Genomic DNA, 27,039 nt, shown 5'->3' on the forward strand with positions numbered 1-27,039 from the left:
AAGGAACTTTTATGTGTGTATGGACTATAATATACGATTTTTTTTATCTATAATCATGTATATTTGTCTTTTTATAGTTTTTTACCGATAATAAAAGCTTTTGACTGACTGACTGACTGTATTATTCACACTAATCATAATATAAGGTCAAGGATTGAAGAAGACACTAAATTTGACACTTTGAAAGCTTCCAGCTGTTCTTACATAGAAAGTAAACAGGGATCTTTAATAGCATAGCTAGCTTTGATCCTTCATAAGTGCATGACTGATTTTTGTGTATGGTTTATGAATGAAGTAACACACTACCAGCATACTAACGTATACTTTATAGCTGGATAATCTTTTTGTCCTAACATTTGGTTATTGTATGAACCAAGATGTTTTATGGATTATTTTGATATAAATTGGATGACAAATCTGAGGCAAAGGAGAGAAATGGAAAGCATTACAATTTATAAATTTGGAATGGAAAACGGAGTCTAACCAGTTCTACAAGTGGTTGCGTGTAAGGAGATACCTAAAGATAAATTACAACTGAAAGTAAACCTATGAGGAAAAGATTATGCAAGAAATGGCCACACTCAAATAGACACACTCCACTCTGACGCTACCCCTGTCTCTCTCTGTCCTTGTCCATCCCTCTGTCCCACTCTATATCTATCTTTCTTCCTCTGTGTTCCTCTGTGTCTCTCTGTCACTCTCTGCCACCCTTCTCTGCCCCCAGCTCTGCTCCTGTCATTCACTGTCTCTCTTTGTCTTTGTACTCTTCCTGTCAACCTTCTCCCATTGAAGTGTCTGTGGTGACTATAACCATTGTGGGAGGAGCTAGTACACATCAAGGGGCTACAGAAACACCAACACCATGCAGGGAGAGCGAAGGTCTTGGCAAGCAAGCTCCACTTTTACAAGTCAGATCACTCTGGTAGGTCCTGCCCCTTCTTACAAAAACCCAGCACACCTTTAAAAACAAATTAGCAATCACAGCCACAGAAAAAAAAGATTCTCATCAACTTTCTCAGTATCAGATATGACCTGCTATGACTGCCTCTGTGCCCAGATCTGCTCCTACTTAACTGCCATGCCTGCTTAGGTATTTAGGGGCATATTATCAAGGGGGTTTATCTCCGCTTTTTTGGCTTTAAAAGCCAAGAAAGCGGAGATAAAATTATCTCCCTATTACCAAGCTGTCGCTAACACCAGTTAGTGACAGCTAATAGGAGATAGCGACCATCTTGGGCCCCGCTTTGCATGTCAGTGATATTTATCACTAATGACATGCAAAGTGGGCGTGCCAAGATGTTAGCGACTGGAAACAGTCCCTAACATCGCTATCTCCTATTACCAACTTTTGGAGATATTCGCGCTAAGCGCGAATATCTCCAAAAGCTAACACCTGCCCTGAGCAGTTCTTAGCCATGTTATCCAATGGGAGGTGGATAACATGGCTAAGAGCATTTGCTCGATAATGCATGAATATCGCTGACTTTTCAGCGATATTCATGCATTTCGGCCGTTTTTATCGCATTTGCGATAAACCTTGCTAATAGCAAGGTTTATCTGCGATAAAAATCGCCGATGTGCGGCGATAATTTTTGTCTCTAAACAAGTTAGAGACAAACATTATCGCTAGTTGTTGGTAATATGCCCCCTTGAGTTTTTACTGGCCTTTTTACATTTGCTACCTCTACAAGGGGAGTTATTTTTAGTCTTGTTTCTCCTCCGTACCTTTTACCCCTCTCCTGCCCCTCCTATGTATTCTCATTTTCACCGTAAAGGCAGGGAATCTTTGGGGGTTCCCTCTGACAGATTCTACTCACTTGCACTTGCACCAGCATACAACGATCCTTCCAGATGCTTTGATCCTCAATTCTGTGAATATGCTATGGGACATACAGGTTAACAGCAGCAATCCATTCTGTACCCGAGCTCCTCTTACCAACGGCATTACAGACCTAATCGCACCCCACGCCATCGCCTTCACAGACTACATTCAACTCGGAGACCTAAACTTCCACCTGGACAACCACAATAACTCTCACACCGCCTCCTTCCTAGAGAACCTCACCAACATAGGACTAAAGTAACTAGTCACCACCCCCACGCATGCAGCGGGACACACACTTGGCCCCGTCTTCGCTGAAGGAAACAGCATCTCCTACAGCCACATAACAGAACTCCTCTGTACAGACGACCACTGCATCCACTTCCCCTTCAATAAACACACCATACACAAGCATGCCCACCACCCCCTGCAGAAGCTAGAACAAAGTCACCGAAGACCAGCTCAACCCTGCCCTCATCAGCACCCCACCACCAACTCTGCCAGGCGCAAACTCTGCAGCAGCAAACTCCACCGCTGGATCATGAAATCCACCGATACACCTGCCTCCCTCAAGAAAGGGGCAGGAAGTCACATTAAGAAAGCAAGCTGGTTCACCCCTGTACTCCAAGAATCCACACGCTCCTGCAGACAACTCGAAAAATCATGGAGGAACAACAAAACCCCAGAAACACGAGCGATCTACAAAGTAGCCACCACCTAACACTACTATGTCATCAAATCCACAAGGAAGAAATCCCTCCATGGTAGAATCCTCACCAACGCTCACAACACCAAAGAATTCCTCTCCATCATCAAGGAATTCGCCAAACCCTGCAGCAAAAACAACAAACGTTTCACCCTCTCAAGACCGCTGCAACAGACTCCGCACCATCTTCCACCACAAGATTAAGTGGATCTAGAACAATTTCGACAACCAAGACCTTCACACCTCTCCAGATCTTCCTCCATGCGACGCCACCCAACAAACCCTGCTCAAATGGACCCAACTCCCGACAGAAGACACCCTGAAGACCATGAAAAGCATCCACTTTGTAGCACCCTCAGACCCCTGCCCACACCAAATCTACCACAGAGCTGCCTCGGCCATCGCACCTGAACTACGTCGGGTGATCAACTGTTCCTTCGAGACAGCTACCTTCCCCGACAACTGGAAACACGCCAAAATCAACCCCTCCTTAAAAACACTCTACAGACCTCATAAACTTCAGACCCATCTCGCTGCTTCCATTCGCATCCAAGGTCATCGAAAAGGCCGTCAACATCCAGCTAGCAAACTTCATCAAAGCTTTCAACGTCCTAGACATCTCCAAATCGGGATTTTGCAGCAACCACAGCACCGAGACCGCCCTACTTGCAGCCACCTTCGTAATCTGCTCCCTCCTCGACCAGGACGAAATGGCAGTCCTCATTCTCCTTTACCTCTCGACTGCCTTCAACACTGTCTCCTAGCGCACCATAGCCACCAGACTCCACGACGCTTGCATCCACGGCAAGGTCCTCAACTAGATATGCTAATTCCTCACTGGCAGAACTCAGCGGGTAAGACTCCCTCCCTTCCTCTCGGAACCTACAGAGACCAACTCTAGTGTGCTTCAGGGCTCCTCCCACCGCTTCACCTTCTTCAACGTCTACATGGCCCCCCTCGTAACCATCATCATGAACCACAGGCTCAACATTGTCTCTGACGCCAGTGATACCTAGCTCATCCTCTCCCTCACCATCGAACCCAACATAAACTAACACAACTTCCAAGAAGGGATGAAAGCCTTCACCACCTGGATGAAGAACAGCTGCCTGAAACTCAACTCTGAGAAAATGGAAGTCCTCATCCTTGGTTCCACTCCCTCCGCATGGGATGACTCCTGGTGGACCCTCATCCTCAGAAATCCTCCCACCCCGACGGACCATGCACGAAACCTCAGCATCATACTAGACTCATCACTCACAATGCACCGCCAGATCAATGCCGTATCCTCGACCTGCTTCAACACCCTCTGTATGCTTTGAAAAGGGTTCAGATGGATCCCTTCCGAATCCAGAAAAACTGTCACACACACTCTCATCAGCAGTAGACTGGACTACAGCAACTCCCTCTATGCCTAAATCAACAAGAAACTTCTTTGCAAACTCCAGACCATCCAGAATGCCGCAGCCAGACTTATCCTCCACATCCCCCATTGCAGTCACATCAACCAACATCTCTGAGACCTCCACTGGCTCCCTGTCGAAAGAAGAATAACCTTCAAACTCCTCACCCACACAGGGAAAAAACCCTTCACAACACCAGACCTATATACCTGAACAACCGCCATTCTTTCCGCGCACCCAAAAGACACCTTCGATCAGCCGACCTCACTCGGCCCTCTGTCCCATGCATCTACAAGACGAGAATAGGAGGTCAGTCCTTCTCCTACCAAGGCCTTGAATGACCTCCACCTCCACCTCCGGCAAGCCCCCACACTGCTCCAGTACAGGAAGGACCTCAAGACTTGGCACTTCGGATGACCACAGCACTCAAAGAAGACGCCCCACTAGCACCTTGAGACCTTCAAGGGTGAGTAGTTGTGCTTTACCAACCCCTGATTGATAGAGTGATTGAAGTCTGATAGTGGGGATTGGGGTGAATTATTAAAAACACAGATTTACAAGGTACAATACAGGCATTTTACGGATTACAGCCCTGTCTCATTTCAGCTCCCTTGGTATCACTGCAATATTCTTCCCTGCCCCTGAAGGGAGTACTACAGTTTGATATAATGGTGAGCTGTGCTCTCTTGAGGAGCTCAGGGTTGCCTTTTCAGATATACTCTTGAGCAATATATTTGCAACCAAATATAACAGGCTTAACTCAAGCAGAGATGAAGTCAATATTGATAAAATAGTTGTTGATAGTATAAAACAGAAAGGTCATGCTGTTTGTGACAGCAGGGATGTAACAAAGGTGGAATATCTCAAACAGTTACAAGTTTTCCTCTTGAACCAGGCACATATACTTGAACGATCTCTTCCAAATATGTTGTACTGCAATTGTGTTCCTAGGTATCACTCTGGAGTAAGGGGCACATGTTTGGAAAGTCTTTCTCGAAGGTACAGTACTGCAATCCATTAATAGATGTACCCCTTAAGCGAGGCATGATATTTGCTTCACCTACCCCGGCCCCCTCAATCTAAGTATGCCAGAGAATAATGACAGAGCAGACCCACCAGAATATTTTGTTTCATTTTGTTGAAAGTTGAACAGTTCAATGGCAAAACCTCAAATTTGCTTTTTGGAGTATGGAAGATCACAGAGATGGTGCAATTTTGACATATAAATTGGTATATTCACTTATGCAAGTTTAAGAACTGGTATTATTTTTACTATCACCAAAATAAAATAAAGTATTTTTTTAAGTTTAATATGTTTATTGAAATAATATACACAAGAACTAGTATGTCATTCCATAAGAACACACTTATTGAATAAAGATACCAAGTTAAAGTGCACAGTAATCAATGAATGATAAGCATACAAAATGGATATACAATATTGAAAAGGCAGCAAACGGAAAACAATATAAGTAGAGGATAAAAGAGAGAAAAAGTAAAAAGACAGGAGGAAGGTAGAAAAGAAAAGAGCATATAACAACAATATTTTCACATAACAGTATGCACAGCATTACAATAATGAATTAATTCATGAACAAACAGAATAAAAGAAACATATAATAAAACATTACAGTTCAAAACTAAAAACTATTTAATTGAAGTCAAGGAAGCATTCTAAATTGCAACTGTAGACAAATATTTGGTAAGTGGTGTCCACAATTTTTCACGTTTAACAAATAAATGACAAGAATGCAAATGGTACCTATCTATGATTATGGCAGACTAGGTTACATCAATGTTGAATGGTAATATTATCAGTGGATTTACAGTTGATTGCAATCACCTATAGACCAATTGCTATTAGGAAATCCACTAATGTACCTATCATTTTATTATGAGACTATAAATAAATAATGTATCCAATTAATAAGGTGTAGAAATACTAGTAACAGTACCAATTATTGCCAACAGCTAAACCCAGAAATTTGGCAGAGAAAAACATATGAAAATAGAAATCAGATTGAGTACTGCAATACCAACAAGAATCTTTTTAAGGCGTTTAAGTTTAAATAGGCGTGCCAGAGTTTAAAGTAGTCTATTTAAAAAAAAAAAATAAGTTTGCCTGAGGTTGGCCAGACGAGCTATAGAATGTATCTTCTCACAGAGTATATCCCATAAGGAAATAGGGCAATTACAATATAATTCTGATTGACAGAAAAGTTCTCGTTTGGATTTAGATCTATCACTATTGGACATTCTAAGTGTTTTATATATTAATGCTTCTTTAGAGGGGGTAGTAATGGAGATTAGAATGATCTGCAGATCAACCCCCCTAAGAGAAGTCATGAAAGACCTAGGTGCAGCTTCACAAGCATTTTCCAATTCTTTATACTGCTTAAGACACTTAGAAGGAAGATTCTAGGAAGAAGAAATGGAGTCAAAAAGAATAATTGAATTGTTATGTAGTAATAGTGAACCGGAAAAATACCCTTATCTAGCCAAGTTTGGCACATCAAAGTCTTCCCATTCTTTTTGAGCCAATTATACTAGATGGGAAAAAACAAAATATGGCCTAAGTTTAGAATAAGATTGAAATACAACTGATGGTAATCAGAACTTGGAAGGATGAGGCATGAAAAGAGTATGTTTGTGGGAAAAAGAAGATATCATGGCTGACTGAAATTGAAACCACAATTTAGAATTGAAGAAATTGGAGCCCGAGGAGCAACCATGTATTTACATAATACTAAGCACTTTGTTGTAGAGGAACAAATCTGGGAAATTCACTCCTCCTGAAGTCTTGGGAAGTTTCAATCTATCTAAAGAAATCCAAGATACTTTCCCATTCCATAGGAAACAAGATAATAGTTTATTCAGGGATTTTGTTTATAAGTAAACCACACTAGCCCCAGTGTATAACCGGGGGAGGGAACTAGAGGCACAGGGCGCTAGGAGCTAGCCAGCCTCCAACACATAGGGGTCGATTCCGATGTCGCTAAAAATGCCTTTTCAATGCCATACGTTGGTTTACCTTACAACCAACTCATATCAGAGCTTTTTTCCACAAACAAGCAAGTACGATACGTATTACAGGCAAATTTCCGACCGAATCGTCCGCTCCAATTCATGCTCTATTTCACGACCAAACAGGTTCAAGAAACACAGAAATTGAGTCGTACGGAGGCATTTCATAAGCAGTTTCCGGACACGCATGTACCCTGCGTTGTTTCAACGCGTCGTACCGGGCGCCGCTTCCAGCACCTCACATCATTCGGACGAGGCATATTTAAGCTCCGATTTGCACTAGAACACATTCAACGGGGACGAGACGGAGTCTGTTGCATCGTGTATATGCTTGGCTGTGTAGAATCGTTTGCGTACGTGTCTATTGGGTTGTGTTAATGCTGGACTATGTGGCATCGTTCGCGTCCGAGTGTCGTGTCGTGTTAATGCTTGGCTGCATGGAGTCGTTCGGATACAAGTCTATTGCGTCAGGCTCCTATCCGGCCATAAACAAAAAATTCCAGCCGAGTCGGTTGTAAATTTCAAGCATCACATGGTACTCAGCCATTCGGAAGGCGTGTGTACGGCTCGATTGGAAAATATGACGGGTCCGTGATGGGAAAAACGTTTTCCAGCCGAAATTGGAATCGGCCAATAATGTTAAACACAAGTGGGCCTGCTCCTATCTAGGTGACCTACAGGTGCTTAGAAGTGAGTAGTCAATATCGATGTTGTAGATGTTACTCACTATAATATTTGTATGTATCATTTCTATGCCTTCTTCTATGTTTCATTTCTTTATTCTTCTAGAATACCTGTGTGTATTCTTGATTCTACCCTAATGTTCTTAGTTGGTCAGTTAACAGCTTGGTCAGCATGCGCTGTGTCGTTTCCAGCTGGCTATACAATAAACGCCTGCTACTTACCTATTCAAGTGGACATCTCAAAAAGTGAAGGACTGGTCTCACACACCACCTCCTGTCATTCTTCTTCATTGGCCATCCTCTCCCTCTAAAAACTTGGTTTGATAGAGAGCGGGCATGCACCTGACTACAGGGATGCACTTCTAAACTAAGTGGGGGTCAGTGAGTGGTGAAAGTCCATTTCAGTTGTCAAAAAAATTAATTTTAATAAACTATGCAACTGTATGGTATTAAAAGAAGTGTACGGTGACATGGGGAATTAATTATCCCTTCACTGCGATACGTGTGGTCAACATGTTTCAGCCTTGTCTCCCCTCAGGGTACCCTGCATTCATCAGGACCTGTCTTACAGTGGGCTCCGTCTTTATAAACTAATAATAAAGAATAACCACTTAGTGGGGTGTCAATTATCACTCCACACTAGTATGGGACTCCAAGTTAAGCCTGTAGGAAAAAAGAAAAAAGAGAAAACACAAAAATGACATCTAGGTGTTCACTGGTCCCTTATAGAAAACCATCCAGTACCACACTGCTTAGCGTGTGTGGTTCAAATTTGTTTAGAAGTGCATCCCTGTCGTCAGGTGTATGCCCGCCCTCGATCAAACCAAGTTTTTAGAGGGCGAGGACGGCCAATGATGAAGCATGACAAAAGGTGGTGTATGAGGCCAGTCCTTCACTTTTTGTGAGATGTCCACATTGACTACTCACTTCTAAGCAGCTGTAGGTCACCTTACTAGGAACAGCCCCACTTGTGTTTAACAATATTTTATAAGTAACATCATAGGGAAAAAGTCTATAATTAAAAGTAACATCATCATAACGCTGTACAGATGACCCCACCACGATAGAAATAACAGTGAACATCCCATGTGTTAGGTTGCCTAATCTGGAAACTCGAAAATCCATACTAGATTGGTGCTATACCAAACCCCCCGACACTTATGGCCCGATTATGACTTTGGTGGTTAAGGAACTGCGATCACTTTCTGGCGGTCCAACCGCCTGCATACCTGGCGGTATGAACGCCAGATTACAATGTGGGCGTGGAGACTGCCGCCACCGCCAAGATCCGAGCTACTGCAGCGGCATTGGTGGAGACAGCGACAATCAATGTCAGCATTGCGGGCATAGGCACAGCCTTGGGAACTATGACCAACCTTTCTGACGACCTTTAAATGGAGGGGACACCACCATAAAAAGGTTGGCAGTAAGGCAGATAAAGGTGCGCAACAAAGGTCCCCAGGGTGAATAAGCCCATGTGGCATGGCCAATGTTGTGCCCCCCTATTCCTGCACTGTTGGTGCGCGTACTGTTTTCCATGCACAACATGGTGTAAGGAAACAGTGCGCCCAACTTACAGGAGGCACGGCAGTGCAGCCAGCATTGGCTTAAGGTTCTCTCCTAGAGCCAAAGCATGCTGCAGTCGGGATGCCGGGATGCCACCGGCCTGATGGCATAATCCTGACTCATAATCAGGCAATTTATCCTAGTAGTATTCCAGAATAAACCTGCTCAACAAAAGGAGTTTTTGTACAGAATGTACTCAAGGATATAACTTCTGTCTTTTTAATATTATGTTTATATCCTGACGCCTCCAATTATAATCATAATTCTTTGAAAAAAATTGGAAGCCAAGATTCTGGTTTTGAACCATTAAGGAGAATGTCATCTACATATCCAGTGAATTTATTGTGTGTGTTTAATTTTAAATTCAGAGAGATTTTCAGAATTTTTCAATTGATACAGGAAGGGCTAAAGTGCAATAATATATAACAGGGGAGATCCGATGCATCCTTGCCTCGTACGTCTATTGAGAGGGAAAGAAAGGGGCTGGGATCTATTAACCATAACCATTGAATGAGGTGATGAATAAAGTAAAGAAATTAATTTTAAAAATCGGGGACCATCCCCTTTCCAGAGTAAAGCATTCATAAGAAACTACCAATTAATTGTTGGGCCTGCACAGTTTGTCGCACTCAGTCAAGCGAGGCATGGTCAGTCACCTTTGGTTACACTGAAGAATCCTTTGTAAGTGTCCACAATGAAACGAGCAAAGAGAGCCGGGAAGACTATCCTCTTTCTGTTCTGCAATATACATCTAAACAAGTGCCCGATGTCCCTTCAAAAACGTGTTCAATGCCAAGCAAGCTTGAAACAGTTAAAATCCAGAAATCCAATGAAATTATCAAAATCCACAAGATCTGGTAGCCATCTTGGGTCTGGCACGTTATTAAAACCACATCCAAACCTCAGAAGCCGCTTGACGTCCTGAATACTCACCCAAAAGGATCTTCGCCCCACTCCGGCTCCCAAGACTCCTCTGCAGGTGTCCAGAATCCGGCATCCAGTTCTGCAATGGCAGAAAAACAAGAACAAAAAACAGCGGTTAAAGGCGGTAAAGCACCGACTAGTGCACTTGCTCTTAAAGCTTATAATACTTAATTTGATAACAGCGCGTGTCCTTCCCTAAGCCTCAGCAAGTACTCTCCCCGAGACTTTAGTATCTGTAAAGCAAAAAAACAGAACAGTTTTGAAAACGTGTGAATACTATTGATTTTAGTGAGACTGGAGTGCACACTATTCACAAATCCAATTGCAACTTAGAATTGAATTGAATCAGAGACTTAGAAAAGGCATTGTGTGCACCAAACTTGTGCCCTTAACAGAGACATTGTATGCACGATTAACCTCAATTGGTTTTACATGTTTATTTTGATTTGATTAAGTTATGTTCTTTTTCCTATTACTCATCAATGTGATAAATTGTGTGTATGATATGTGCAACCCACATGTTGCTAAAGATTGGACCATAGCATATGTTCATTTGATGTCAGCAATGCATTTGATTGCATTCAAAGGCACTATATGCATAAAGACATCTAAGCATTAAGCTGTTTATAAAGGGATTCCATTAAGGTAGACACTGTGCAATAACTGTGGTATGTGAAACATTTCATGGTGAATAAGAACTGAAGGTTTAATGCGAGCCATTGAAATGACTTTAGTAATTCTACCTTTTCTACTTCTTAAATTTAAGGCACAACCTTTAATTCTCGCCAGTGAACTCTACTAGTGAAGTAAATAGGAAAACAGGAGGGAAAGAGGGAACAACACGTTACAACCACTTATCCTGGAGAGCAGAGAAGTCGAGTAGGGGACTACATCTAAACCAGCTAACATATTGCCATTTCTTTGTATACAGATCCCAGAGAGCCACACTAAGCAGTAACAGTCCACAACAGAGTAAACCGCACAAGGTGTGGGGACAACCAGAGCAGTATCTCTCTCTCTCATCTCATTGCCTTTACCCTTAGTGGCTCCAGCACTCTTAGATGCTTTCAGTTTCTGGAGTCTTGAGGTCGGTAGAGGCATTGGGACTTGGATTTCAGCTCACTCCAGCAGTAAGGCTCAGGTTAGAACCTGACATTAACCCTATCAAAAGCTTTTTCCGCATCAAGGGTTATCGCAGCAAGAGAGTGATTGAATTAATCACCTTAAATAAGTATGTTCATGAAGATACAGTAATTATCTACTACATTTCTATTTTTCATGAAACCAGAGTATTTTATATCAATCAACTGAATCTTGCATTAGGTCTATCAATTTATGGGCCAATGTCTTAGCAAAGATTTTGAAGTCACTCCTAGCCAAATAAGATGATGATTTTTACAAAGTGTTAATTCACAATCTCATTTTGGAATTAGGCAAATCAGGGCTTCTTTAAAGGAACCTGAGGAGTTTTGCAAGGAAAGAAAATTACTAATTAATTCAAATACCTATGGGAACAATAATTTTGAAAAACGAAGATAAAATTCTACTGTAAAGCCACCAAGACCTGGCGCTTTCCCAACAGGAAGCCACATGACCGCTGAAAATAATTCTTCTATTTTTAAGGGGTGCTCAAGAGGAGACATATCCATGATCATGAGGTTTCAGGTTTTAAGGTTAAAAAATAAGAATCTATTCATTCTTCTGAAAGATTTGATTCAGGACTATAAATGTCTTGAAAGTAGTCTGAAAGTAGTCTGTAAAGCATGCTGTAATGTCCATATCTCAGAACAATTGTGTACCTAAATTATTGGTGATAAATTTAAGAGAAGAGTTTTCTTTCCTACATGTTAAGTACTTAGCTCAGAGTACCAGTTTTGTTTTTTTGACCATAATATCTGACATAACGTTTGACGGGCATGCCACATGTCTTCTCTGTATAGAATTTATTAAACTAGATCTTAGCCACTAACAGTGGATCTAGATTTGCTTTGGTATTCTTTAAAGTATAGTATATATTTTCCAGCCACTTAATGTTGGCCTAAATGGAATTGGATTCTTTTTCCATAGCTTTTCTCCATGAGGAGACATAATTAATCATTAAACCGCTAGAAAGCAGCTTTAAAAGCATCCCCTACGAAATGAAAAATTGTTTCCCCAGTGTTATTCAGCTAAAAATATTCATTCACAAAGGTTTCATATGAAGCGAGGAAGAAATTTTCAGAGAGTGATGAGTTATTGAATCTCCAACTTGTTTTTGGCATACGTCTTTGAATAATTTCAAGGTCAGTGCATACAGGGGCATGATCCAGAATCAACATTGAACCAATCTTCAAATTAATCAAGTCTTGTGTCAGATTTATACTTCAAAATAGATAATCAATTCTGGTTTAAAGATTGTGGGAGACTGAATTAAAGGACTATTTTGTAAGAGCTAGATTAGATAATCTCTTTGAATTATGATAAAGAGTGTTGAATTATAGTGTTATAAATGCTTTGTGAGGGGTAAACCTAGTCAAAGAATCTTGAAGGGGTCAAAAATATGATTTCTCTACCCAATAAAAAGGTTCTCAGTGGAATATTGTGCAATTTTATGAGAAATCATCCTGCAAATATTTGAATCTGGGTGAGTGAGACCACAAATATTCAATATTGTAAAAATAGTATAATCTATTTTAAATCAAACTAAAACCCATTGACTCTCGTTATCATGCTGCTGGGTAATTAGTGATATATATTTAGGTGTTTATGACAAAATATAACCACTCCATTTTTGTGAAGGGGGGGAAATACAGTTCTCTTGTACTGTAGTTCCTATATTCCCAATAGGCTCTGCACATTGGAATAATATATTCAGCAGTGTAGACGTAGGACTGAGGTCGACTAGGTCTCTACTGACTATATTAGACTTAAGGTTTGCCAGCTAGCTCAGAGGTCACTAGAAACTTTCTCAAATAAACAAGGAGGAGTTTAACCTCCCTGGATAGACAAGAAGGGACTAGCTTCTGACAACCATATAACATGACAACTTTGCTCCCTCAGAATAAGAGTGTATCTCTAGAGTCGTGTGAAAACAATAGCCAGCTATTTCACTCAGTCAATCGTGCGTACTTAGTTTCACCAGAGTGCAGAGAAAAGAGAGACTGGCGTTTTCAATAAAAGGTGTAATTTATTGAGCAGTCTTCTTTCTCATGCAAGAGAAATGAATTGCCATAATTGCAATACTTAATGTAAAGTAAAGTGCGTACAGTAAAAGGAGTATTATGAAATAATACTGTAAAAGCATTGATATGGTTTCTTAGCCATAAGATACTTTAAAATGGATAAAATATATACATACATATATACATTGACTAACATACTCAACTGGTGCTTCTAAATAGCCTACCTCGGTGTACCTGACCTAAGCCTAATACGTGGGAAGGAGTAAGTAAGTAGCAGTTTAAGTTAAGTTGGTTTTGCCAAGAATCTGACTCAAGAATTCTCTTTAAGGGTTTAGTCAGCTCCGTACCTGGGTAATAGAATGCAGGAGGTCTGGGATTTCTCTCTTTCAGGACTCGATATCCCAGCAGCCCGCGAAGGTGGCTGAAAACACCGGAGCTGGATTTCTCGGCAGGAGAAAAGACAGCGTCTCTCTCAGTGCGTCAAAAGGGAGGGGCAGCGTCCGTGGGCTCTCGCATCAGCTGGGCTCTCGGGCAAGTAGATAGCTGCTCGGCTCCAAAACCACCACCGTGTGTTTGCTTAAGGCAACATTGGTATATTTATACCTGAAAGGTGCCGGGTTTGACGTAAGGTTGGACATAAGACGTCAATAAAGATGTCACTAAGAACTGGCCGTTCTTACAGTGCTTCACAGGAGTTCTAGGACGAAATCAAAACAAAAACAAATGGGATTTCCCAGGTTGCTGGAGGTTTGGTTTGTTTAGAGAACTCGTTGTGCTTTCTAGGAGTCCGGGGAAGTAGCCTTGCTTAATGTGACTGCATGGGCTACAACTAAATATTGATATGATTCCTATGCCATTATAGGGATATTATTGATTATAACCGTACAAGGGCATAAAATAGAAATATCGATTTAGGTTCCTAGATAAAAACGCAATACCCACTCCACGATCTAATGTCCATCATTACTAAAACTAAGCAATAGTAAACATTTAAAGGTGCATGTGTATTCCAACCCACCCCAAAATACATTTTTTGCATTCGAAATGGTGTATGCGAAATACACAAAAATGATTATTGGTACTGTACGCTTTTCAAGCAGTGTAATCATTCAGTTAAACATGCTTATATATATTAGCTGAACGATTTGCGAAAATTATACATGGAATGGCTCTTAATACAGAAAAGAAGGTCGAGACCATTCCATCACATATGAATACAGTTGCTGTAAATGTGCTAGAGGCTGAGGTAATATATTGTCTCTAGAGTTCCTAAAAATAGAAGCTCTGTTCTTTAAGAATAATTCTACTTTAAGCAGAGTACATGTGCCAGAAAAAGGTAAATATTTTGGAAGTTTGAAAAAAATAATTTTGCTTTCAGGGGAGAAAATAGTTCCAAATGTTTTCAGTAGCCTTTGTTTATTAAAGCTGAAGGCCAAATTCAGAGTTCAGGGGAACGCTGTGTGCTCGTTGCTTAAAAAGCTATTCTTTCTGTTCAGGGGAGAACATCATTTCAGACAGACTCGCAAAAAATTGGTCTACGACATCAGGTGAAAGTTCGACCAAGTTTGAAAATGCCGCAACAGTGCAGTCGTGAGAATGATTGCTATCATCGATGTCAGGATCAGCAATGCTCACAGAAGGTCGTACCTGGGTGATGCTGCTCTCATCTCGTACTTCACTGCCACCTAATCGTAGTGGTGAAGTCTCGACGAATGCCGTCATCAGAATGGGTAGCCGCTGGGGACAACCCGATGCATGAGCCGTTACAGGACTTAGCAAAGTATCTGTATCCAATGGTACTGCTGATGGTCGTGTAAGACAGACGTTCAACACGCATTCTTCTCCGCATAGCATACATCGAAGCACAGGTAGGATGCAATTTTGCCAGATTGGTCTGAATGAAAGAAACCAGGTCATATTCAGATCTCTTAGCCGGGCTAATCCAAGGACTTTAGTTATGCGGTCCCGATAGCGTATAGCTAGGATCGTTTCTTCCATCGTTGCTTGAGTCTTGTCTGCGACTTGGCTTGCCATATCGGAGCAGTAGAATCAAAAATAAAATTCCTGCTACGAGTCCCAAAAGTAGTGGTAGGCCGCCAAATACAGAATGGACAAAATTGGGAAAAATGCCCAGAACTGTTTTGAAGGGTGTTAACAGTCCCGAAAAAATTGTCTTAAATATATGTGGGATACCACTGGTATCAGACATATTTAGGATTTGGCTTAGCATTTCTACGAAATGCACGGGGCAATTTGTTGATAAAAGGGCATGTATCTCTGCCATTGTCCTTGCAACCAGAAGATCATACGTTTCTTTTGATGACGTTAAAGGCGCGGTTGTCTGTAAAAGAACAAACTTCATTCTGCTTAAAGTATCAATTCGAATAGAAGAGATATTCAAAGAAGGCCAAATCGTCGCCTCCGTATCTGGAGTGCTGTTTGGATACAATACTTGCATACAGCAAGTGACCATGGAACTAACGCTTACGAGATAGGCTTTCCCTGGCACCATGCCACAACAGCTGTGGTCCACTATTAGAATATAGCTCCCGTTAGAAAGTCGTCTAAAGAATGGCTCTATTTGTGTTGCAGGTGTGCCGTGCTGGTGGCATGAAAGGTCATTTGAAGTCCCCTCACAGGCCCCATGCAAATTAATACCTTGGCACAGAAGTATACCGCTTAGTGATTGTTTAGAATTGTTACCACTAAGAAATACATTCTGTTTCTTTTCACTATAACATGTGTGTGTGTAAGGCAATTTCCATGATGACTTAATGTACCCTTTACCCAACCTTTCATACTGGCCCGCTGGTATATACTCTTGGCAGTATTTAAATTGGAAAGTTGTTATCGAAATTGTAATTATTCCGTGTATTATCCATTCAATGACAGGTCTTTCTGACATTGTCAATGGTAATCTCTCAAGTTTTTCAATGCTCAGAATCGTATAGTCTGCTCCTTTTTGTGCCAAACTGATTTGTTTATCAGTAAGGTTAAAGATAGAGAATAATGACGTTGTGTTTATCAAACGCCATGGCACGAAGCCTGAACGCAGATTTTGCAACGTCCAACCGAGCTGTACAATAGAACGTAATAGGGACTGACCGTGTTGTAACATTAGTAAGTCCTGATCTATTATATCGATAGCAGATGATACAATACTGTCCAGTGAATATATTCTGGAGGGCAGAGTCATTAACCCATTGTCCACAACAGAAAGTGATTTTTCCAAATTAATACGATCAATTTCTCGTATTTTTCTGCTGTCTCAATTTGAGTTACTTTCCAAGCTTCGTTGTATGCAGCGTATATACCGGCCGCTATGAAACGTTTTTGATGCTGTTTGCGTGGTCCCATTATGAAATCACGCAACTCAGCACCGTCTTTAAGTAAAGTCAAGTGTTGCTTAATTTCAGCCAGTGTGGATTTCTGTAGCCACTCAATGCATAGTTGCCCTACACTGTATGTTGTTACTATCCCTGGATGTTGTCTCTGGGAGTATCTAGGGTCTGGTCTGGTCATTTTGAACCCCTGCATTTTGTTCAGGAATCTATCTTGATAGTTATTTGTGTCTGTTGGCCAGATCAACCACTTTTTCCAATCAGGATGTGTTCTGTTTTGGTATAAAATATGGGATACGTCTATCTCAACATCTGTAGTGGTATTACTATCAGGTATTGGCTTTGGAATAGACGGGTTGTTTAAGTCTTTAATCTTAGCTAGGCCAAGACAACTACTCTGTTGAATGGTGTCATTCAAGAATATTATTTGTTCTGGGATCATGCAGGCTCTAAATAATGCTTCTAAACCTTGGACCTGCCAATTTTTTGTACCCCAGATGGTTTTCGTTTCAATGTTGTTTTCCAGAATTCAAAACCAAATGTAATAATTTTTTCATAAAATGTTTCAGAATAAATCAATTTAGTATTTGTCAACATTGTTTTTATCCCCGTCTTATTTAATAGTTTAAAATAAAACGTTTCTGCATCACTTGTGTAAAACCCTGAGAAGTATGGGAATTTCTCATAAAATGTTTTCATACTGCTTTTAGGTGGAGTTGCACAATGTTCTCATTGATTATACTTAGAAACATTTCTAGGTTGAGCAGATTTATGTAAATAGTGATGAGCAAAGTGATTGTAACAGTACATTTGTTCATAATTCGACGAACCCTGTAAGTAATCATGTTCTGTAAATTTTGCTGACATTACTAAATCTGACATCATATTATTTATGCTTTCAAAGTCCCAATCATCCGAGAATGTACTTGGTTTTACAAAGTCACTTAATGAAACCTTGAACTGATGTGGATATTTCAAGAGTTTATCCGGGCCATAGATTTCGTAATCCGTTTTGTCCCAAGCTACCCCACTGGGTATTGGAATGGCTGTGACATTCACTGATGATAGTTCTCTTTTCTCGATGTGAGATGACTTGTGTGGCTTTAGGACCAAGTTGATGTTTTGACTTGCTGTGTCCATTGTACTGTAAACAAAGTACCATGATGACCCAAAGCAGGAGGAAAAGTACACCTAACACAATCCAAAATTCAATCCATGGAGAAATCAGATAGGTTTCTTTGAGTTGATGAAAGAGTTTAGTTACTTTGTCTTTGAAAGTTTTTGTTGTTGGCGTTTCTTCAGGTTTGCTTGGATCTTCAGAAAAGTTATCGAAATTGATGAAGTAGCCAGATGCAGTTCTGTCAATTGTTGGAATTGCTTCCGAATTTTCCTTTGCTTTTTCATTTTTTCTTTCATTAGCATAGTCTGAGGCTACATCGTTGTAGACAGGTGTTTCTTGACAAACTGTTGCAATTTGGGTTTCAAGAGGCACAAGTTCCATGGCATTGTTGCCTAGTCCTTTTATATTCACTGCAGGTTTATCAAATGTGATTAGTCTCTCAGTTTGAACCTCTTGGATTGAATTTTGGTATTCTGCTATTTCTTGGGAGTCCACTGGGCCTACTACTTATTATTGGCCACATGATTGTGGTTTTACCAGGTTGATGGATACAACTCGGTTCTCCTTTTTACCAGCAAGGGGCGGTAGTACAACTGATCTTGTTCCGCCGATAGCTAAGACAGGTACTGCTTTTCTGTAAGAAGGCCCAAATTCCTTCTTCACCGCGGTCTTCTCTCTGACCAGCTCCCCAATCTTTGGAATCCAGACAGGCCTTGCTGGGACAGGTGGTTTATCTTCAGTGGCTGTTGGCTGCAGTTTTAACTTTATGTTGCTCAGGGCCTTTCTTGTTTCATTTAAGTCCTGTAAAACAGACAAACGATCTTTGATATCAAAGCATTTCTTTTCTACCACTGAAGTCTGACTATCTAAGTCCTGAATATGCATTCTAGTACCGAACAATAGTTCGTACGGACTGAAACATTTTAGAGAATTTCTTGGCAGATTATTAAGACTATGTTGGACACTTGTTAAATTTTGGACCCACCCATCACCCGAACCTAATACCCTTGCCGTTATAGATTGCTTTATGTCCCGGTTTTTTCTTTCCATAATCCCATTTCCCTCAGGATGGAAGGGACAAGAGTACCGCAATGCAATGCCCATGCTGGTCATGGCCTCCTTATAAGCTCGAGAGCTAAAATCAGGAACCTGGTCAGAATGTAGCATGCCAATTGCGTATGTGCCGATAAAGACTCGCAAATCTTTTATAACAGTTCTGGCGTCAGCCGAGCGCTGGTGTCTGTATTTTTAAGTGAATCTAGTCTTAAAAAGAAATTAATGGGTAGATAGCCTTATGCTAACTACAAGAAGGGCCATGGCAATACTCCGGTCGGTTCGCTACTGCGATCTCTGTTGCAGTTTGGACCGCTCTTTGCAAATTTGTAATGTTGCAGGCTCATCCCCGGCCACCAGCATTCTGATTGTAATTCTTTCAGAGATTCCTTGATCTCTTGGTGCCTTAGACCCAATCCCATGTGTGCGTCCGCTATTAAGAAGATTCTCCTGTTCGTGTTTGGAATTACTCTATCCCCCACTCCAGGGATTCGAGCAAAAGGAACGGGGTTTGCATCAATTATGTATGTATAATTGAGTGGATAGTTCACGGGTAGTGCTGCACAGTCGCCTTTTGAAGACGTTTTTACTGCCAGCATGGTTTCCCCGTCTATGTATTTTTCTGAACGCTTTTTTGTGGCTACGGAAGCCGGTTTAGCTGCTTCCGCTGTGGCTGTATTAGCCAATTAATTCCCTGCAACGTGAACGCCATCACATTGATGACTCAGTGTATGTATCACGTGAGTCTTTCATAGTTCTTTCTGCAAAAGAACTACCTGTTCCCAAAGCTTCTTATGCTTTATTGTGGCACCTGTGTCATCTTTGTAATCGATTTGAACCCAGTTCTGCAAGTCATTATTGTAAGATTTGACGCAGAAATGTGAATCGCACACTATTAGTGTCGGGAATTCACGATCGGCATTTTCAAGCGCCATCTTTAAAGATCTGATTTTAGTTCGCTGAGCCGAACAGTTTCTCAGTGATTCCGTTTTTGTTATTTTTGGTCTGAATTTACCACAACGCCAGCGACCTTTAACAATCGCGCACGCTGCATTGTAGGATTTATTATCCACATCGTAATGTTGTGCAAATCTGTCCATATAGATTACACAAGAGTACTGTTGGAGAGGCAGAATTTCAATTGGCAGAGGATATTCTTCTTCATATTTTAGATCTTTCAGTTTTTTCATGTTCAGGTCAAAATAGTATTTTGCGTCTTCTGCAGCAAGAGAATTTTCCCACTGTATCCATTTTTGATCTAATGCCACCGTTTTTAGATTAACTGGGCTTAATAATGCCTCGAGGGCTGATTCTGCTGTATAAACAGTTATTCTTTTGCCTTGGGCTTGGGCTTGGGCTCTTTCTTTTGCTACAGCAGTTTGAACCGCATTTACAATATTTTCTGTAAGACTGAATGTTTTTTCAGCTTGTGTGTACAAATGTGATTTGTAAGCTATTGGTACAGTTTCTCCCTCATTAGAGGTCAGGTACGTGAATCCGCATCTTCCTGGGATGACTCGGATTACAAAGTGGCGTGTGTTGTCGCGAGTTTGTAATTTTGTTTTAGCTAACATGTCTGTTTGCAATGATCTCAAAATTTCTGTGTGTTTCTGAGTCCAATTGATTGGTTTAAAATCAGGTTTTATTAATTCATAGAGAGGTTTAACCCTCTCTGCATAATTTAGAATGTAAGTTCTTCCAAAATTCAGGAAACCTAGTATTGATTGTAAGTTCCTCAGCGTTTTTGGTGCTTGGAGTACAGCGCACTTCTCTAAGAAGTTGTCTGCTAGGCTTTCGCCTTCACTTGATAATTCATATCCTAAAAACAGGACAGTTAGGTGGACAATTCGTGACTTTTTAAAGTTGAATTTGTAACCCTCTGCTGCGATCCCAAGTATTATGGTGTTCACTCTTTTCAAGTGAGTATCCAGGTCATCATCTGTGAGATAGATGTCATCGACATAAGATAATGCCTCATCATCATATATTTGTAGTAACTCTGTTACCCTTGCTGAGAATAATCCTGGGCTATTTTTGAATACCTGTGGGAGTCGACAGAAATTTTTCTGTGACCCCATTATTGAGAAAGCGGTTAAATACCTGCTTTCAGGTGCAATGTTTTGACAAAAGAATCCATTAGAGATGTCTAATGTTGTTTTGTATTTTTTGCGAACAATGTTATTCATTAGTTCTGCACTGTGTGAGTTTTGTACTGCAAATGTCTTGCAACATGAGTTTAAGGTGTCTGTAGTCCAAGACTAGACGATATGAATCGTCTGGCTTGGAGACAGGAAACAAAGGATTGTTCATTTGAGAGGTGCATGTTTCGATCACCCCTTGGTATTCAAGTTGATCTAAGATCTCCCTGACTTGTTTTTTAGCTTCTTGCTTAATTGGGTACTGCCTTTGTGCAGTGGGTTGACATTTTAACTGGATTTTGTGAGGAGGGGAGTCCTCATCCCATCCTACATGATTTTTATATAATGCAGGAGCTTGGGCTACTGCCCATTTTCTTGCATGTGTGTATTTTCGATGAATTGGAATATGATTTGAGAATGCAGGCATAATAATTTCTTCGCCATGAGGGCACTCCCTGACAAACTCTGGTGGCCAGTCTTTCTCAGCTAATAGGATGTCATGGCCTTTTGAAAGGTTATCCCAAAACAGACCCCTTACTTTTCTAGTCTTATCTCCCTCTATACGCAATGTTATTTCGTATATTTTATGAGGTTTGCTAACTCTGGTATCTGCAGTTTCCACCTGAATGTATCCATTCGTGTCCACTGTCTCCAGATGTTTCATCAGGATCTTGCAAGCTATTGTCACTTCTGCTGCGCTGTCTAGCATTGTCTGGGCCCACTTTCCGTTTTTCAGCTGTGTCCTTAGTATCCTCGGCATGTTTGATTATTTTAATACTGGCTACCTTCTTTCTTGGAAATTGTAATTTTTTACTTTGAGCAGGTTCCTTGTCTTTGGACTTGACGTGCTCTTCCCTGTGTTCTGACCGTCCTCTTCTTTCCGATTTCTGTGAGGAAGTCTGAAAAGATCAAGAGGGACGTGTATCAATATCTTGATATCTATCAGGCTTTTTGAAATTATCCATATTTCTAAGGTTGTATCTTTTCTCAGAGGGCTCCCTTGTTTCCTCGGTCTGGAGATCTTTCTCTCCGTTGAGGAGACCTTCCTCTGGACTGGAATCTTTTTTCTTTGGGAGTGGATTGTTTATTACCATCCCAACTCTTTTTTGGAGTATTTAGATTATTTTTAATAAATGTTTTTTCAGGATTTTCAGTTAGTTGGGGATTTTACCGGTTTCCCAACCAAACTATCTCTACCTGGTTCTTCATAGGATTTTTCTATGATTCTGGCAAGTTCAATTGGTTGGTCTGCTATATCTGTTTCTTTCAATTTCTGGTGGATTGCCACAGATGCTGCTTCTCCTTTTATGTTGACTAATAATATAGCCGAGACCTGCTTGAAGTCTTTCAGTAATTTCATACTCAGAGTTAAAGCAGGTTCTGGACCGTATTCATTTTGAATCTGTCTTAGTATATCTGGTATTACCGGCACAGACTGAACACCATGCGTTTTTGTGTAAATGGAAGCAAAGACTGTGCCCCAAGTGTCACAATCCTCCACAAGCGGTGCGATCCCCATTGGAAGGCAGATAGTCAGAATTCTGTGTTTCTCACTAGGGGTAGTATCCGGAAATACTGCCTCTATTTCAGTTATCTTTTGTGCTAGCCAGAGTAGAATTTGTTCCCGTTTTGCGGGTGTTTTACCAAGACAAGATTGTATGTTCTGTGGTGTAATTTTGTTTGTGTTCCCTGATGAGGGGTCAGCTGTGGAATGTTAATAGCTGGTTGGACTGTTGAAGTCCGCATTACATATTGGACTAATTGTCTATGTATTTTAATTAGTACTTTTAGTTGGGCTAAAAGTTCCCGGTCTGACATTTTTTCGATGTCTGGATGTGGTGTGTAGCTGGCTAGAACCGGCCACGTTGCTCCTGGTCTACCTAGTGGACCGAGCCTGGTGATGTGATTATTATGTTTTAGGGCGCCTTTAAACCAGAGCAGGTGCTCTTGGTATTTTAATGGGATTTCAACCTCCTCGAAAGGAGTGTATTCATCCGGAGGTTCCTCTATTTTGTAATAGTGGAATTTGTGTGTTACAGCGTTTGCTGCTGGAAAGTTTATCCATGAATAGAATACCTCTGTCTGCGGATATTCATGGGCCTCTACCACGAATATGACTGTACCACCTCGTGATGTCAGTCCGTTTTCTATAAGTTTAAGAGTTATAGTTTTTCTTATGTTGACCGGAATGAGTATAGCATTCGGGTCATTCTGTAGGAGACTTGTGTCATCCTCTAGGAGTCGAGCTGCTATTCTAGCTGCCTCCCTTTCGTCTTCACTTTCCCCCATTTTACTGGCAGAAAGATTTTTGTTGCAGATCAAGTTTCATGGAAACAAAGATTAGGCACACAATATTTTGGAAGACTGTATCCTTCAACGTTGACTAAACCAAAAACTATACATAGGAATCTCTTCCTACTAAGTTCCGGCGGATTTTAACCTCTTACCCACTCCAGACGTCTTTTGGAGTAATTACGGGAAAAAGGGTCTGTCTGAAAAAGCACGACTGAGTTACTCTAACGTCTTGCGTTAGATTTATCGCCTTACCAAACGTTGGGCGCCATGTAGTGTAGTTCCTATATTCCCAATAGGCTCTGCGCATTGGAATAATATATTCAGCAGTGTAGACGTAGGACTGAGGTCGACTAGGTCTCTACTGACTATATTAGACTTAAGGTTTGCCAGCTAGCTCAGAGGTCACTAGAAACTTTCTCGAATAAACGAGGAGGAGTTTAACCTCCCTGGATAGACAAGAAGGGATTAGCTTCTGACAACCATATAACATGACAACTTTGCTCCCTCAGAATAAGAGTGTATCTCTAGAGTTGTGTGAAAACAATAGACAGCTATTTCACTCAGTCAATTGTGCGTACTTACTTTCACCAGAGTGCAGAGAAAAGAGAGACGGGCGTTTTCAATAAAAGGTGTAATTTATTGAGCAGTCTTCTTTCTCATGCAAGAGAAATGAATTGCCATAATTTCAATACTTAATGTAAAGTAAAGTGCGTACAGTAAAAGGAGTATTATGAAATAATACTGTAAAGCATTGATATGGTTTCTTAGCCATAAGATACTTTAAAATGGATAAAATATATACATACATATATACATTGACTAACGTACTCAACTGGTGCTTCTGAATACGCCTACCCCGGTGTACCTGACCTAAGCCTAATACGTGGGAAGGAGTAAGTAAGTAGCAGTTTAAGTTAAGTTGGTTTTGCCAGGAATCTGACTCAAGAATTCTCTTTAAGGGTTTAGTCAGCTCCGTACCTGGGTAATAGAATGCAGGAGGTCTGGTATCTCTCTTTCAGGACTCGATATCCCAGCAGCCCGCGAAGGCGGCTGAGAACACCGGAGCTGGATTTCTCTGCAGGAGAAAAAACAGCGTCTCTCTCAGTGCGTCAAAAGGGAGGGGCAGCGTCCGTGGGCTCTCGCATCAGCTGGGCTCTCGGGCAAGTAGATAGCTGCTCGGCTCCAAAACCACCACTGTGTGTTTGCTTAAGGCAACGTTGGTATATTTATGCCTGAAAGGTGCCGGGTTTGACATAAGGTTGGACATAAGACGTCAATAAAGATGTCACTAAGAACTGGCCGTTCTTACAGTGCTTCACAGGAGTTCTAGGACGAAATCAAAATAAAAGCAAATGGGGATTTCCCAGGTTGCTGGAGGTTTGGTTTGTTTAGAGAACTCGTTGTGCTTTCTAGGAGTCCGGGGAAGTAGCCTTGCTTAATGTGACTGCATGGGCTACAACTAAATATTGATATGATTCCTATGCCATTATAGGGATATTATTGATTATAACCGTACAAGGGCATAAAATAGAAATATCGATTTAGGTTCCTAGATAAAAACACAATACTCCCACCCATTGTTTCTTGAACTTAACAATATCCATTTTGTAAGATATTTTTCTTGGAGTATGGCCAACTGACATTTCAGTCTTGATAAGTGGGACAAAACCTGTTGATGTTTGATAGATGTTTTAAAGCTTTTGACATTCCATGTTGTGATTCTAAGATTCATTCTTTGTGGAGAACATTAATGAAAAAGGATATAATATATAATGATCAAATAGCTGGACAGATGGACAGACAAGAAGATAGAAAAAGAGAGGGAGAGAGAAAAATGAAGGAACAAAGAAAGAAGAGGAGAACATACTGGGGCAGAAAACCCTGTATAGGTAGACAGAACAAGGAGGCAAGACAGGAAGAAAATTCCTTAAATGCTTATATACCATAATGTTGGAAAAGAACACTCTGAAGGATGATGAGGGTGTAGAACAACTAAGAAGATGTACCGGTCTTGGCTCTGGTGAACAAAAAGGAGAGATGCAGCAGTAACAAAAAACCCCATAAAATATGCATTCAGACCAATGTAAAAAAGCTGGAGTAAACAATACAAAAAGAATATCATGGACGCATATGTGATAAAATATAGAACTAAACCTTAAATTTACCACAGATGACAGGGAAAATGATTCAATGATATTGAAACAAGAATAAAACTATGGAAGGGATAACAAAGACTCAAGAAGAAGACCACAGAACATTCTCCTGCTGAACCAACAATGAGGAAAGAAACAATGAAGTTAAATGACAATGTTATCAAAATTAGGAATATAGGAAAAACATATAGTTAAGAAGGCAATGTACAAATTAAAAGAGGGAAGGAAGAGGGAAATGGAGGCCGTGACTAACCCTCCTCATATACAGTGCTACAATTAAGAGAGAGGCAGGCTCAAGTACTCTAGGATGGGCCCACTGGATATCGGTGAAAGTCCTGTTCCCTAAAAGGAATTCTCACTCACTGAAAGTTAACGAGTGACATGCTTCATCATAAGTTCAGTCAAACCTGCTGAGGGTCGAGACATGTTGCAACCTCTATACTGAAAAGGGAGCACTTTTTTAAGTAAAAGGGTTTGGGGTCTGTATGAGGTACTCTTTCAAAATGCATAGGTGGTGTCCAAATCAGTTCACGGGTCTGTCTGACAAGGTTAAAAACTGGAGAAGACAGGCTGGTTGGAGTTACTATCACTCCTTAAGTATGATCAACTAGTTTCTGCCACATACCCCAGCCCAGCTGCTTTCTTCAAGATCAGTATTTCCCTATTAATATCCTTTTGGGAAATAGTGCCTGGTTATTTATTTAATCATTCACACCATGGCACACATATTTACACGGTATACTACAGTAATAATCTTTCTTGAAGAGGGTTAACTTATTTAGTAAATACCTGGTGCCCCAGAGGGTAGTGCACCCAGTAGTCACACAGTCATTATAGGCCTCAACTCAGCCCAAGACATGTTCACCTCCTCCAGAGCCTGCATGTTAAGTAAGAAGACAATCTGGTATGACAGAAAAAGTTACAGTCATGCTTTGGCATTATATCCGATCTCCATATCCAAATGTGATGCTGATGGATGAAATCTTGCAATTGGGCTGTATCCCCAAAAGTATAGGATTTATCTTTGTAAGTAATTTTAAGAAATACGGCTGCAGCAAACCATATCTAATGTTTATTAACTTTAATTGAGGACGTATTTCCAGAACTCATTTCCTTCTAGTTGCTGTTGCTTTGAAGACATCTTGGGAGAAGAAGACCTTATTTCCTGTCCAATACACAGTCCCAATTTGTTTGGCTGCTGATAGAACTTGCATCAGGTCAGTAAACTGCAAAAAGAGAATACTAATCCCTCTTGGTCTTGTATGGGGTGATAATGTACATTTGGGGCCCAAACAATGTGTTCTTTGAATGCTGATAGGGCCACGATCTTGCCGATGAACAATTGAGGGAATGGCCTTTTGCATAAAAACAATCATATTCGATCCTTCTGAATTTTCTGGTGTGCCGTAAAACCTTAGATTGTTCCTCCTATTCCTGTTTCCTGAGTCCTCAGTAGGCTTTTTAAGTTACTCCATTTCCTTCACCATAGAGTTGCACCTGAAATAGAATCTTCCACAGCGCTGACTGATTGGTCAATGGCACCAATAGGTTTAGGGGTGGGGTGATTTCAGAGGGGAATCCAAATCCTTTTTGGGCTGCTTAACTGTACTAGAAGATTTCTTCGATATAGCTCCTGCAAAGGAGAATGGA

The sequence above is a fragment of the Lissotriton vulgaris genome, chromosome 8 (genome assembly GCF_964263255.1).
Source record: "Lissotriton vulgaris chromosome 8, aLisVul1.2, whole genome shotgun sequence".
Lineage (NCBI taxonomy): Eukaryota > Metazoa > Chordata > Amphibia > Caudata > Salamandridae > Lissotriton > Lissotriton vulgaris.